Below are 13606 nucleotides of genomic sequence, written 5' to 3'. Positions count from 1 at the left end.
ACAGTGTTTATCCAACATATTGATTCTCCAGGTGAAATATCCTCTTTGAGTTTTGAACCATGACAGAAAGCTGTTACCTTCTGCCTGCCAACACAATGCAGCATACAAGGAAACTGATGGAAGCAACTCAGCTGGTCCAGTCAAAGATCAGTTCTTGATAAGTTCTGTTGGTTCTAAGAAGCTCTGATCGTAGTACACAAATTACAAGACTAACTTTGGTTTTCTTGTGATTCTGAGGACTATTCTAGATAAAATAGGCTACATGATGGCCAACTGAATTCTACTGCCAATAAACACAAGAGTCAGGACATTTAGATTAAGTGTGAATACATGTAATTATGTCTGTGAACTTGAATCCTACTGCAGGCTTAACCTCAAGATTAGGCTTAACCTGGAGATATACAAACAAGTTGTTCGTCTTTTCATAAGATTGAAAAAACAGATTTCAAAGATAAATTGGATAAAAGTGACTGACTTTTTATCTTTATCGAGTGTGTCTTGAGTTCTACTGTGTCAACTGGACTAAATGTTTAATGTTTAGCAAGTGACTCTCCATTTCTTTCTGTGAGTTTAATTATTCTTGGCGAATAGGTTGACCTGATATATCTAAGAGAGTCATTCAGGGCTGCCAGATGTAAAAAAGCTGAACATTTGTGAACCAATAACTGAATTTAAGGCAGTCTATCTTGCAGCATCTCAAGATAGTGCCAGACACTGAAGTTGAGGTAAGTAAATTGAACATATGCAGGAGAGTGACAGAATAAGACAGTGGACTATATTCTTCTGCCTAAACTTTAGTATTTAATGTAATTTTGAAGCCATGCAGATATGACAGACAACATCTAGGGAATTCCAAGAGTTTTGAAACCCAGTTGAAATAAGGCAAGATAACTCAGAGTATCTGAAACAATAGGATCCATTAATTTATGTCTAGACATTTAGGGCTATTTTAAGTACTACAGGATGTCCCGCCTACGGTTCATTCCAGAAGGAAAGCCTCTCACAATTGACCTGTAATATCTGTCAGCACCATGCACATGTTTCAGATACGCTGCAGATGTCCATGTTTTGCAATAAAATCCTTTCCTCTGTGTCTGCACTCCTCACTTCCTATGTGTAGATCAGCCTTGAAAGTCATTGTCGCACAGCACAGAACAAAAATCGTCTGTTTGAGTCACAGAACAATATAGTTACATTCGTGTAGTACAGAGTACAGTCCAAGACAGATAGCTCCACACCAGGCAATGCCAATGTCTCCATGGACAGAGAAATTTTATTCTTCAGTCATGTAATCCAGGCTTGCTCGTCTTTCTTTGTATTTCTCAATGAGGATATTCTGAAGAGGATTCTCAGACCATCACTGGTGGATGTAGAGCATATGAATAAAATCTGGACTATGCAGATATCTCTTCTTATTCTGTTATTTTTTTTTTTTTTAATCTTTTTTTCTTGTTGTTGTTGCCCAGAGAAGAGAAAGGGAAAAACTGGCTTTATGATATAGAAATTAAGTTCCAGTTGTGACTGAACCACAAACTTTCTGCATTTGGCAAGCAATCGTGTCCTCCTGTTTCCTTTTGCCATTTTATATAAGTAACTTTGCTTCCCTTTTTCTGAAATGATTTGGGTGGAAACATCCATGGGTGCTTATCAAATACGTCTGGAAATGATTTTATCACTGAAATTTCTAAAATCCTGTCCTGCTGACAATACTGATCTTTTTCACTTTTTTTTTTTCAGATCATCTCCTATCCTTACCAATGAGAACCAAAAACACCTATTTTAAACTGCACAAATTCATCCTTCGTCTAATGCCAAAGAATCTGGTTTCACTTCCACACACTGGCATTAGGAATTCTCTCCCCTCGTCCTGACTCCAGTTGGATTCTGCTTTTTCTCAGACTGTTTGCACAATTGTGACTTTTCCCAGAATTAGAAACAAGAGCAAACTGCACATAAGCCAGACAATAGCTATAGAAATTCTGTGTAAAGAGATTAAATAATAGGAAAGACTACTCCATCGGAGTGCACCAAATTTGAATATATTATTCCATTCCTTCACCTGTTAAATTTCTTTCATCATGACAGCAAGGCTGTTACTATTTTTTATTAGTTGGTTGAATAAAAATGTAAGTTAAAAAATAGGTAGTGAATGAGACTTCAGTATGGCCATCCAATCACTGTAAGAGGTACAGGCACTTTCAGGATACAATATGTTTTCAGTTAGGTGTCAGCTTCAGGATGCAATTAAGCATATCCTAAAGATACATATTAATTTTCAAATTCTATAAATAAGAGGAGTCCTCCACAGATGTGGATGCATCCCTGCATGCTTAAATGAATTCAGTTTCTCGTACATAAATGCCTTGGTGCATGCAGTCTAAATAGTCTTTATATTTTCTTCTGAGCTGTTCAGCATCTGTCCTAATAAGACTGGTTTTAATTCAAAGAGGGTGTAACTATATAACATCAATATAAGAGTTGGTCACAGTTGTAATGCTGTGCATATTGCAAGCACTTCTTAAAAAGAAATGCAATGCACAATTCAGTAACATCGTCTCTACTTCTCTTTTAGCCTGTCATCACATGACTATCTTTGCCACGGCACTTCTTCAGGTTTGCATTGTGCACGCCCTTTACCACTGAATACCTAGGGGAAAAAAAAAAAGGTACAGCTTTTATTACCTCTATTATGCATGGGATTTAGTGTGATGAGAGGGAGTACTACTCTAGAAGCCATTTGGAATCATGCCCAGGTACTTGATGGTATTGTATTTTTAATCCACAAGAGGAAAATAAATTATTCCCAAGGATTTTGAGACTTCTCAATAAAACTTGAAGAACACTGCTCATAGAAATTACAAAGTCTATGACTAGTCTAAATATGCTCTTGAACTCTGCCTGTACACAGTATTAAGACAGAGCGTATTTGTGAGACATTGGCAAAAAAGATATGGGGCTCTTTGCTATAAAAGGCCATGGAGTGTAACTGCATTGCCAATAGCAAGGAGATGTAGCCTGACAGAGATATCAAAAAGGTCCACAGAGGATCTGTTGTCTTGTGGAGCCATCTCTTTCTTCAATACACTCCTGAAGAACATAACAAAAAACAGGATAGTTAGATAGAATAGGATGTTTGGATTCAGGTTTGACTGTGAGATACTCTTGTCTCAGATCCCTTAATGAGAAAATATGTTTACCACCACAGCCAATGAAATAATGACCGACGGTTCCAATCAACTTGCTTTGAGTGAATGCAGAAGACCTGTAACTGGCAGGAGGGGAAGGAAACGAGTTCCACTGGTCTAGACATGCAGCATTCCTGGAAGGTACTGGATTTTGGAACAATTCTTTGGGCATATAATTTCACTGAAGGATCTAATTTTCAGTGAAAAGTAAGAAATATTTTTAAAACATAAAAATCCAAAGAATGCTCATTTTCCATCATCATTTCCAAATCCAAAGTAGATATACCAGATGTTCCCTTCCCTTAACTTCGTTTTATAACCTGGAAATTTAATTTTGTTTTAAGTTACATTTTTCTCAGTAAACGTCTAATGGAAATATAACCTTTCTAAATAACTGTACTGCTGCCAAATGCATTCAGTATGGCAGGGCTCTGAAGTTACCAAATAAAAGAGCTGTTTAACTTTCTTCTAAGCTACGCTTGCTTAGAGTTATTGACTTTGGTATTCTATGAAGAGATATAGAAGAGCTTGTTTTCTCCATACAGAAATTAGGGATGACGAAGGACAAAGACTTATTGACACATAAAAGAACCAGAATCTTCTCCCGATTGGAATCACTGTGTCTTGGTGATTGATTTTGCAACTCGGCTGTTCCTAGAGATACCACGTGGAGCCTTCAGGCTGCTGTTTTCTAAAGTTTGTGCTTAATGGCACTGCAGTGCCAACAGTTTACTGTTAAAACTGAGGCCTGGGGAAGTGAGGAAGAAAGGTGTCATGTTTCTTCCAGGAGTATTAATATACTTTGTAAGCTCAATCATGGATGCAAAATGCGTATCAGGCATATGATCTGAATTACCTCCCTGAGATAAATGCAGATGATACGTAGAAAAGAGCACACTTTTGTTCAGGGTAATAAAAAAATGATATCCTCAAATAATTGAGATCGTTTTAGAAATGAATGTGACTGATTGTGTCTAATATGCCACTGGGAAAGCTGCCAGGAACTCTCTTTGGTCTTTAAAAGAAATACATGTATTGACTGCTCCATTTGCGTAACAGGCATGAAACTCCAGATGGGCACTTGGGCTCTCATTTTATGTTGGGCAAAAAAAAAAAGAGAGAGAGAGACAACTCTACCCATTCATGGTTCAGGATTGGAAGAAATCTTTTCTATGAGAATGGTGAAGAACTGGAACAAATTGTCCAGAGAAATTGTGAGTTCTTCATCCTTGTGTATTCAGCTTATAAGGCAAGGTTTTGGTAGCTGGGGGGATGCAGAGGTGGTCACTCTGAGAAGAGTCCAGCAATTGACTTACTGGGACAGTCCTTGGAGAGCTGCAGCCTGTGGGAAGCCACACGGGATCAGTACTGGGGAAGAACAGCATCCATAGGAGCTTACATGGACCAGAGGAGAGTGACAGTGGAGGAGCAGCACAGTCAAAACACTATGGACTGACCCCATTCCCTGTTCCCCACTTACCTGTCCTGCATCAATCAGCTAGAGAAGGTAGAAGGTGGACAGTAGGAATGGTGGTTTTTGTGTGCTTTTAGTTCTCATTATTCCACTCTGTTATTAGCAATAGGTAATGACTACATTCATATACCTGTAATTAATCTGTTTTGCTGGTGACAGTAACTGGTGAGTGATCATTCTGTCCTTACCTCAACCCATGAGTCTTCTTCTATCATATTTTCTCCTCTTCTTTTGAGGGGGGAAAGGACGTGGTACTTTCACACTGACAGCTAGCTGATTTCTACCATGCTGCCCTCACACTGCTGGCAAGAAAAGAAAGAAAATTCTCTTCTCCTCATCAGCAAGAAATATTCTGTCACGTCTTAGGAAGCAGTGTATGATTCTATGATTCTTTCTAGGATTCTAGGTCAGCCAAGTTTGTTCTCTAAGTAGAAGGAAAGTGAAATCACATACATCTCTAAAGATTAAAACTAATTTTCAGGTTGATAAACCTAAAAGAAGGCTTTGAGCAATCTGGTCCAGTGGAAGGTATCCCTGTCTATACAGGAGGATTGGAACTAAATGATCTTAAATGTTCCTTCCAACATAAACCATTCTATATTATTCTATATTACTATTCATAAACTTAGATGAGATTAATCCTGATCTATGGTAACAATGATTTTTTTTTCCTTCACTGAATCCTCAGCTAATTCTTTCTGGAGCAATGAAGTGGCACAATACCAGGAACAGCAAGACACCTGGAGACTGTCTTCTACGCACAGTAATATTCTGGTGTCAGAGTGGGGTTTGGAGGTTTTTGTGTTTATTCCTACAATCTCCTCTCAGAGCCGTGGTGCCTCCTCTGTCCTCCAGCCAAATTGCCATTCCTGTGATATAGCTGAAATGTGTGACCTTCATGTCCTAAGATGATAACTTCAGTCCACATTTGGTGACTACACTCTCTTTCAATATTTATGCCCACTGTCCTAGTGAAAAAAAAAACACTCATTTGGGAAAATGCAATTCTCCACAGAAGAGAAAGCTGCAATAACATTGGGAACATGATACAGATACATATCTTTCCCTGGTTTCTACATTCATTGTAACTGCTCTCAATTTGTCCCAACAGGTATGAGGTCCACATATTTTGTGCATGCAGTGCTCCAAAATGCCAACCCAGCCTGCAGACACTCTGAATTAAGAGCTGAAGATTTCATCAGTTGTAATCTCCTATCATGTATTGTGCAGGCAGAAATGTGTAAGCACAGGAAATAGAGATCCAGTTCCCGGATTTGCCACAAAACATTTCTTCAGGAAAATTACTAAGAAATTACTAAATTACTAAGAAATTTTGCTATACTTCATCTAGACCAGCCCAGGCTCCCTCTGTAGCCAACAGGAACAGAACTATACTGCTGGAACTTGAGTTAGGTAAGGTAGGTGTCTAATATGGCAAAAAGGAACAGATTTTATGTTGACTATTGAGGTACTCTAGGCACATCTTCTGTGCTAGATATGCATCATCTGGGCATCTAAAGACACAGAATCACAGCATGGCAGAAGCTGGAAGGGACATCTGAGTCCATCTAGTCCAACCCTTGCTCCAGCAGAGCCACCCACAGCAGGGTGATCAGCATCATGGCCAGGAAGCTTTTGAAGATCTCCAAAGAGGAAACCCCAAAATCTTTGGCTCCTAAGCCAAGGCTCTGTCACCCACACATCACAGAAGTGCTTCCTTATGTTTGTGTCCATTGTCTTTGGTTCTGGCAATGTGCATCACAGAACAGCGATGGAGAGCAGCTTCATCCTCTTTGCACCCTCTCATTAGGTATTTATAGACATTAATAAGATCTCTGAGAGTCTCCTCTCCAGGCAGAACAGCCCCAGTTTTTCTCATCCTCTCTTCACAGAGCAAATGAGAGGAATATGAAGTATGATTCTTTATGTAGTTTATTAGTGCTTTTAGTTCACAGTGTGATCACTTCTGGGATTCTGTTCTCAACTGAGAAAGCATTTTAGAAGATTCTGTAAAAATGAGAGCAAATGAATGATCTTCTTCCTAGAGGTAGTATATAGCAATCAGACAAGATAAAAAAGGGACACAGACAAATAAATAGAGATAATAAAGGCAATCTGTAAGATAATATCTGTAGACTAGACCTACCTTACTGCAGTGAAATATATTGTAGTCATCAGAACAAAGAAATTGCATAGAAGATCCAGGGATAGTTCTACGAATGTTTACTGATGACTTTCCTGCAACAAGATAGAAGACGCTGATAATTTACCAACTGTAGGGTGAAAGTCAGCACTAGAGGCTGAGGAAGTTGAAGTCCAAAGGAGAAATGTCACGAGACAGAGAGGGGCTCTCCAGATTTAAATACAAATAAAAGAAATAAGTAGCCGTTAACTGATAAGATGAATTTGACATGAAAGCTTTAAGTAACCTAAGAAATTGTATTTATATTAGAGGTGCCAGTCATGCAGGCCCCTTTTAAGTGCCAGAGACTTCATGTGATTTACTAGAGAAGTGAGGTTTAGATAATCATGTTTTCTAAGTACATAAGCAGTTTGCTTTTGCAGTGGATGCGATTAATTTCATCAACCTTTAGGCATTTTCAATATAGAAGTCTACAGCTGAGTTAGTTGCTCTAGGCTTTATCTAGAGAAAATGAAGTACAACAGGCATTTTTATGTTTTTGTGGGTATAATCTATTTTGGCTAAGTAACACAGGATGAAATGATTTACATCTTGGATGTGTCCATTTTTCTCTATATGCCACCAAGAGAGTTGCGCCTGACTAGTTTCAATGACATCAGAGAAGATAATTTCCCCAAATTTAATGAAAACATCCAGCCAGGCATAAAAAAAAAAAAAAAAAAAAAAAAAAAAAAAGGATATTTTCAGGGTAATGAGGCAAGAGGTTAGTAGATCAACTTTTATTAAACATTCAAGAATTCACATCTCTTTCCTAGGATCTTTTTGTAACAGTAAACCCAGTATCGAATTTTCTGATTAGGGATAACAAGGCATTTCAGTTTTGTGAACTGCACATAACATAAATACCAAAAATATATCAGCACAAAGAAGTAATACAATAGAAGAATGTTACAGACTGAAGTATTAAAACTAAAATGCTACTGGCAACATTATCTAGTACAATAATGAAAGTCCAATAGTTCAACTAAGAAGTTAAGAAAAAAGATTGGGAAAAAAGACTTGCTGAGGTCACTTTGTTAGCTCTAGCAGAATGAGGCAATCGGTTAAGAGTCTGGTAGACCTTAAGTTTTCCATATATAGTGAATATGAGGAGCTTATAGAAAGACATGATTTATCATCATCCCGCATTCCATGCTCCATGAGATAAGGCTATAAAGGTCACTGCAGGAACTGCAGTAATACAGATGCAATCCTTATCCTACTCTATTTTTTCCCCATGCTCTCTGAGCCAGGCGTATGAGAGTAGGGGAATATGGACCATCCTGAAAAAATAAACCAGGGAGAGCTCACAAAGAAAAGCCAGTGGATTCATCCCAAGGGCCAAAACTAGTGTTAACACTGTAAAATATCCTCATTAATCTGGGTGATGGGAATTAATCCAGATTTGCACATGGTATAAATTTGAGAGTAGTGGCTCATGCTGTAGCTGGTTGTGCTGTCGGTCAGAAGGACATCAAAAGGCTGGAGAAATTAAACAACAGGAACCTCGTGGATTTAAACAGAGGAAAATGCCAAGTGGAAATATAACCTCATACATGAGTACCTACTGGGGATCGTGTGTCAGGAAAGCAAAGATGAAAGACCAAGAGGCTTTGGTGGACAACAAGCTGGACATGAGCTAACAATATGCCCTTGTGGCGAAGTTGACCAATAGCATCCTGGGCTGCAATAAGCTGAGAGCTGCCAGCTGGTCAAGAGAGGTGATCTTTCCCCTCGGCTCAGAACTGAGTGCTGAGTGCAGATCTGAGCTGACCAGTACAAGAAAATGTGGATATATTGGAAAATGTTCAGTGAAGGCCCACAAAGATTTTTAAGGGTCTCGAGTGTTTCTCACATGATGAAAGGATGAAAGATCTGGAACTGTTCAGTCTGGAGATGAGAAGGCCTCCACCAAGAACCGAGTGCTCTGAGAAAGAAAAAATCAGCTGAAAACAGATGAGATCTAAGGTTTGGAAATGCAAGGAATGGAAATAGAATTCTTTCACAAAAATAAATTATTATATCAATGTCTCTATTATGAGATTGAGCTATAGAACAAGAGAGATAATTTCTAAGCCTATAATTATGCATGCATGTTTTTAACTGTCAAGCTAATAAGGAATATATGGAACGCCATGGTAGAATTTCTATTCAGAGAAATGTTGCAATAGGTTAGGAAGCTGTTCTGAATCATTTTTAGACAGGTTTCCTACAGAGGCAGAGGTGATTGATGCCCCATGCCTGTCAGTGTCCAAGACACATTTGACAATGCCTTCAAAAGCAGTTTTTTAACTTTTGGTTTAACCTGAAGTAGTCAGGCAGATGGACTAAAAGATTGCTGAAGGTCCTTTTGAACTCTTCCATCCCATTCTCTCCTATCCTATCCTATCCTATCCTATCCTATCCTATCCTATCCTATCCTATCCTATCCCGTCCCATCCCATCCCATCCCATCCCATCCCATCCCATCCCATCCCATCCCATCCCATCCTTATTCTTTTCAAATGATTGTGCTAGTAACATTTGTTTTGTCATAAAATAATTAGGAGTTTCCACTACAATTAATTAAATGATCATGCTTGATAGCAACTAAAACAAGTTTATACTGGCACCCTTCCAGTATAAATAAGATGAAATTACACAATCATAGAATATTTTTTGGTTGTACAGAACCCCTGAATTGCTATTCTACACTAGTATTGAAGACATCATTAACTTGAAGCTTAGATTAGTTTAATCAGCACTTCATCCAAGTTCTGAATATCTCCAGGTCTACAAAGTTTACCGTAGCTCTAGGCAACCTGCTTCAAAGCTTAACAAGCCTCACTTTAAAAATCATTTTTCTTTATGTCAAGTCAGAGATCTTTACTTCTTGCCCATGCCATAAAAGAGTCTGGACCTATCTTTGCCAATATAATGGCCTATTTCTAGACTTCCCTTTGCCAATGTCTTTCTCATACTTAAGTCCAAACCTGGATGCATAAGTGCTCAAAAGTTGGGTTTAATCAATGTTCTCAGTACTCTTGCTGTGTAGTAGCCAAGGCTGTACAAAACATGCTTAACCCTCAATGTCACAAGTGCATACTATTGACTCATATGGTACTTGTCACTCATGAGAAACCCTCAGTAGCTTTTTGTTAGTGTTGGTCCTTAGAAAATTGGCCCCTCCCAATTGTTTACTTTCAAATAATCTCTGTGAGATCACTTTTCTAGCTTGATGAGGTCCCTCTGAATGACAGCCTTATTGTCCATCATATTGACTGCTCCCTTCAATTTGTTTTCAACCACGAACTTGTTGACAGTGTGTTCCTTCCTGTGTAATTGCTAGGCATCAAATCACAGCATTACCTATTTTCTGGTCTCAAAAATGTACTGTGATCCCATATAATGTAAAGCAAAAGAGTTTTTTAAGGCATACTTCACAAGTGACTGGTGTAGAAGTTTTGTGATTATGTGGAAAACGTGGTTTAAACAGAAAAATAGCAACGTTTTGTATAAGTACTTGCAATTGCAGGTTCGGTGGCCCGTAATCTCTTCGCAAGGATTGAGAATAAAAACAGTCAGTATGCACACAAATACTCTTCTGATCCAGTGGTATTTTTACCTGTTCTCATCTTACCTAATGTACAAGGAAATGCCGAATCAGACTACAATGTGTGCTTTAATATTAGTGCACAGAGTAATCTGTTAATCTTTATCCAGTACTGAGTGAAAGCATAATTTACAGAAGTATCCTTCTCTCTTTGATTTTTTACGCCTATGGGATTGATATAAAGAAGCCATAGCATGAACAGGAACTTGGCCCACGATATCTTTACTCCCATAGAAAAATCAATGGGCCAGATTTCTTCTTGGTAACAATAGTGTCAATCTGAAGACATCTCAGCAGCCAGCTGAACTTATTTGCATTACCACAGATTAAGATCAAGCATTACTACAACTGCAGGTTTCAATCATTAGCAGCAATCTTTTGTACCTGGCGTTCCTATTGACTTCAAATTTCACATGCAAGGAACAATGCACACAAAACTCATTTCAGAGAATTTCATCTCATCCAGCACAAGAAGTAGGAGGAAATAAAATACAAACAGCCAAACTCCTTCTTGGAAGATTGTGCACATGATAAGTGTGCCGTTCCATCTGGTCACCATTTGAATTTCTAATACCTGTGACACTGAGTCACCTGGTCCTATCAGGAAACAGAACAGCTATAAATCATGCTCCAGTGAAGAGCTCCAGCCACTTCCACCTGCAGAAGGACAGACGAGACTTCCAATCTTCTTGGAAGCGAAAGGTAAGATTTATAATTTGTTTGCTTAAATTACTGCAATTCTAATAATACATTACAATGCAAGCAATATACTCATCAGAAAGATTCTGATCTCTTCAACAGTTCAGGACAGCCACAGAAAGGATTTTATTTGGTGAAAAGTGAGGATTTGGTAGCCAATGCTCTGATACAAAATGAAAAACAAAGGAGACAAAATGGATGAACAAACGCAGTAGATGGAGCAATCATTGCTTATTTTTAGAGTGGGGAAAATGCCCCTTTGTACGAATTACCACTGTACAAAGTGTCAGACAGTCATACAAGCGCAGAATATCCTGTTTTGCAGGGCACCTGCAGCAATCACGAAGTCCAACTCCTGACTTCACGCTGGGCAGGCTAATTCTTATTCTGCGTCTCTCAGAGTGCTGTTTAAATGCTTAATGGACATCAGTGGCTTTAGGGCTGTGATCACCATCTCAGGGCCTTTTTTTCTGGCACCCTCTGAATGAAGTACATTTTACTAAAGCCAATCTGAACTCCCCACACTTCAACTTTAAGCCATTACCTCACATCCATTGACCAGTCACCGGTAAGACCTTGTGCAGCAATGCCCTTCAACTGAAATGACAACTCACATTAGTCCATTTCAGGTCTTTCCTAACAATAATAACAGTGAATGGGCATTTATTATTTTTCATTATTTTGTAATGGCAATTCAGCTAAATGAATAGTTTAGGAAATTGTATGCATATAGGTATATAGATATTAGAAGTGAGCACTAAGAGAAGTGATGGGAAAAACATATCCACACCAGTTTCTTTCAGTGTCAGCTCTCTGCACACAGATGGAGTTTCAGGAAAGTCAGTAAGACTTGGCACATGTCCTGATTTATGTTTGACTGAGGGGAGCAGGGGAGGGGGGTGGAGAGACTGATTTTAGGACCAGTGCCTAGAAATTAATGCAGAGCAATTAAATTTACATCTCTCAAACTGTAAGCATTTGGTTGAAATCAGTGGGATTGCCAAAAGTATGCTCATATCTTGGAGCAATACATCCACTGGTTCTTAAAAAGCATTCCTATTGCATTTTTTAAATTGTATCATGTTTTAAATGAACAATTATGTTTAATTGCAGTTAAATTCATTGAAAATATTACAGTGAATGAATATTTTGGCTATGAATTTAAACTAGCTTCTTCAATTTGTTTGCAAAATAGGCTCACAATTTAAATTAGTGATTACCTTTTAATAGAACAAAGAATTTGTATTTGTATGTCACAAGTGCAAAAAGGTTGTTTTCTATCTGCTTATCAGCACTTTTTTTGTTTAAAAATGTATTTTTACTTGTAACTTAAGTACATGAAAAAAAATCCCCATCTCCACTTACTTTTAGTTAGGAATGAAGTGAAAAGAATCATTCTTTAGGTTTTTGGGGCTTTAATCTTTCTGTTGTTCAGCACATAGGTCAGATATACTGCAAAGTTTTGTTAGGGTTCAGAGAAAAAATTGATACAAGAGTATCGTAATGCACTTCAAGGAGTCATAGATTATGTCAGAATGAAACACTGTCATAAACCAATACAGAAAATAGGAAATCAGTGATTTAAGCAGTTAATTTTCAGAATATTTCCCAATCTGGTTCTTGCTCAGATCAGCTAGATTTTTCTCCTTCAGAGCAAGGTAAGCAAATCTTGTCATTCTATTTGGAAAAGAGCAGTGTTTTCTTACCCACATGCTCTCCATGAGCAGGAGCACCTTGCATTTCACACAGAGTGGTAGCCTCAGAGGTTTGACTGAGTGTAAAAGTATCAACTGTCCTTTTGGTAGGGATAAATTAAGACCAGCAGTCCTCAAGACCAAGAAGTTAAGCTAGTAAGGCATCTCTGCAACAACATGCCCTTAAATTCCCTTGTAGTTAGAGGTTGGGAAAACTGCCAAAATAAATAGATTCCTCTCTAGTCAGTTGCTTTGCCGAAGGTAGCTAAGCAGGAACAGACTAAATGTAGCAATTACTTATTATTGATTGCAATCAGAAGACAAAAATTTTAAGTAACCTTAATTACACTTTGGATCACTGTAATGGGATGGTATGAAGGCTTCAACTTTCTAAGTAAATGTTCTTGGTCAATCCAAAGCGATTGCATCATTACTGGAGAAGGTTCCCATTTCTGTTGTGAGCCCACACTGTCCATAGATTAAAAATTATGTATAATAAATAATTTTAAAGAATAAAAGCTTTCTGAACAACTCTTCCTCAGGAAGACAGTTCTGTCCCAGTCTTTGGGGTGCTAGTCATTTCAGAAAGGCTTTGACTCCAGCTCTGAATGTAGAGACTTGCACACAGGTGAGTGTTCAATGCCCCTTTCAAGCAATGCAGTCCAGTCTAAGCAGGCAACAAGGAGAAGACAAAGTTTCAGGTTAACATAGGCAAAGAAACAAGCTAGAAAGCAGCTTCCATCCTTGTGCTCCACAATTCAATGTGCAGAACTCTTCCTA

This window comes from Centrocercus urophasianus, unplaced genomic scaffold (genome assembly GCF_019232065.1).
Source record: "Centrocercus urophasianus isolate 14NV4802_14NV808 unplaced genomic scaffold, USGS_Curo_1.0 seq_39, whole genome shotgun sequence".
NCBI lineage: Eukaryota > Metazoa > Chordata > Aves > Galliformes > Phasianidae > Centrocercus > Centrocercus urophasianus.
This window is presented reverse-complemented; position numbering follows the sequence as displayed.